General features: G+C 58.8%; 1 protein-coding gene across 1 annotated transcript in view; it reads left to right on the top strand.

Annotated features, from left to right (window-relative positions):
* Positions 1-2,882, top strand: part of MACROD1 (MACRO domain containing 1) — a 156,637-nt gene that overhangs the window by 104,918 nt on the left and 48,837 nt on the right. The gene's annotated exons all lie outside the window — the stretch shown is intronic.

Below are 2,882 nucleotides of genomic sequence, written 5' to 3'. Positions count from 1 at the left end.
CCGTGGGCTGTGACAGCCCCGTCTGCAGAGCCCAGCCTGGTTAATCTGCTTCATTAAAGACACTAATTAATTGGCTTAATTAAAAGGGTAACCTGGAAGCCCGCAGAACTACCTCCTAGCAAGGCACGAAGCTACACAGAGGCAGCCCTAGCGCTGAGAAGGGGAGCACCCCCCGGCCCCCCAGCATGCCCATCCTAGGGCCCAGCCCCAGAGGATGGCCCGGACACTATCCCCAGCCTACTTCAGCCGGGTGACTGCTGTTCAGCGACACCCCACACCCTGCACCCACACACCCCACAGTCAGGCCCAGCATGCCAGGCGGGAGTCAAAAGTCCCACATTCATATGCACCGCTTGGCTGCAGTTAAGAGCCCAGAATGTAAGTGGGCCGTAATTAGAGGCACAGGCAGGCTGCAGCCGATAAAGGTCAGCAGGCCGGGAGGGAGGGATGTCCGCAGTAGAGAGGCTGAGCCTGGCCACACCGTGCCTGTCCCACGGGGAGCTGGGCAAGCTCGAGCCAGGGCTGTTGGCACCGTGGCAGAACGCCATCTGGGCAAGGAGCCTGTGCACCACCAGCTCCCACGATCACGAAGCTTCTGGGGTCAAGACAACTGGCTTTAGGTCCCACCTCTAGAGACTGGGTGATTGTGGCATTCATTCTTATTTATTTATTCCTCCGTGTTGGGTCTTAGTCGCGGCATGTAGGATCTTTTTTAAAATATTAATTCATTAATTGGCTGCGTCGGGTCTTAATGTGGCACACCGGGTCTTTGTTGCGCCGCGCGGGGTCTTTCACTGCGTACCGACCCTCTAGTCGTGACACGCTGGGCCCAGTAGTTGCGGCGCTCAGGTTGAGTTGCTCTGCGGCACGTGGGATCGTAGTTTCCCAACCAGGGATCAAACCCGTGTCCACTGCATAGCAAGCCAGATTCTCAACCACTAAGTCCCCAGGATCTTTTCTCAGTTACAGCATGCGAACTCTTAGTTGTGGCGTGTGGGATCTAGTTCCCTGACCAGGGATCGAACTTGGGTCCCCCTGCATTCCCAGGGAAGTCCCTGAGCCCTCGTTCTTCATCCGCAGAACACCTGCCAGGGATGCCTGGCAACTTGCCCTTGCAGGAAGGAAGGCCCTCCCCAGCTCAGCAGAGAGTGCTGAGATTGATTAGCCATGTCTGCCCAGGGCAGTGGGTAAGGAAAGGAGGCTTGCGTGCCACTCTGATCCCAACCATCCTGCCAGCCTCCAAAGAGGTTAATCTCTTGTGTCAACATTTCAAACCTTTCCCACAGTCAGAAAACAATTCTCGTAACTCCTCGAATATAAGGCACCAATGCCGGAAATGGTTTTTACCAGTCTTCATTTGTGTGAGAGTCAGACACAACTTAACAAGTAAACAGTGACAAATTCATCTAAGCTTCCCGCCGCCCTTTGAGATTCAGAATCGAGCATCCCTGGTTCAGAACTGAGGCTCCGGTGGCCTGTCTGGAGCCGTCCCCTGGCCTGGAGTGTATTCTTTCTCACTGGAAGAAGGTGGGTGGGGCATCACCAAGGAAGGAATTTGCACTGGTGTGGAGACCCTGCTTTCCTCCCCCAAACGCTGCCTGAGACGCCAGCCAAGTTCACGGGCAGCCCCCACCTCTCTCTCAAGCAGAAATGGCATAAACACCGTAACACGGTGCGTGGGGACCAAGTGGCCTTGGAATATTCACTCACTGCCTTCCTCGAAGCCCCCAAGAGAGGACAGATAGGACTTTGGGATGGGGTGGGAGTGGCCCCCAAGATCCAAAGGACCCCAATTAGGCCCCAGATTCCCTGGGGGATGAGAAGGGAGTGAGATCAGAGGCCATGGGTCCTCTGTCCATCGGTTTAGGATGTGTAAGTGTTCGTGGGGGTGGGAGGGAGCCCCCTGAGGGTCCATGGCCCTAGCCCTGCCCATGTGATGGACAGGGCCTAAAGGCAGTCCGGCCAGCCTGCTGTGCAGGGAGGAAATCACCAACCTTGGCCCCCTGGACCAACCTTGGCACTCAAGGACCCTGAGCTCAGAGAGCAGAGTCATTTAGGCCCAGGTCCGGGCGCACAGGGGCGTCAGCTCACAGCCCACACTGAAGCTGCAGGGTGGGGGCTCAGGGCCCCCGGACAGATTTAGCCTCCTTACAAACAGCTGTTAGCCTGCTCAGCCGACAGCTCTGCCACCGGCCCAGGAGCCAGAAGCGAGGTTCCAGCGAGGGTGCCCCTGCCCAGCAGGGATGAGGCTCCATCAGAGCCAGGCCCCGGGCAGGGCGGGGCCGCAGCTCAGCTCTCACTACCAACAGTGTGAGGCCAAGCTGCCAGAGTCCCTGCCCCCTCCCAACTTGAAGACCCCCCCCCATCACCCACGTGGGTGTCCATGGGGCTGTCAATGCTGGTGTCTTCCCAGAGCTGCTTCACCCGGGGGAGCCCAGCCCCTTCCCTTCCCTGACCAGGCACCCACAAGACACGAGCTTCTGTCCACACGCTCCCGTCCCAGCATCCCTGGCCCCATGTTACAGATGAGGAAGTTGAGGCCTGGAGAGGAGGCCAGGTGAGCGGCTAGAGGAACTCCAACCTGGGGCTCTGGAGCTGCACCCACAGGCAGGCCTCCATGGGGTCTCCTCCCTCCCCAGGCAGGCGCAGTACCTGGGCCCGGACCCCTGGACCCACACCCCAGGGCTTGTCCTGGATAATGCAAATCTGTCCTTCCTGGGTGGGAATCCTCAGGTGTGGGGCGGGAGTGGGGCTGGACCACTTAGAACCCAGCACGGTTCGGCCGAAAGCCACCTGCTCAGTCTAACAGCTGGGTGACCCCATCAACGTTGTGTGGCCTTCACTGCATCCAGCCCTGGGAGCGGGGACTCTCCTCCCTGGGG

The sequence above is a fragment of the Bison bison genome, unplaced genomic scaffold (assembly GCF_000754665.1).
Source record: "Bison bison bison isolate TAMUID 2011002044 unplaced genomic scaffold, Bison_UMD1.0 scf7180017864089, whole genome shotgun sequence".
Taxonomy (NCBI): domain Eukaryota; kingdom Metazoa; phylum Chordata; class Mammalia; order Artiodactyla; family Bovidae; genus Bison; species Bison bison.
Note: the sequence above shows the minus strand (reverse complement) of the source record. Positions and strands in the feature narration are given on the sequence as shown.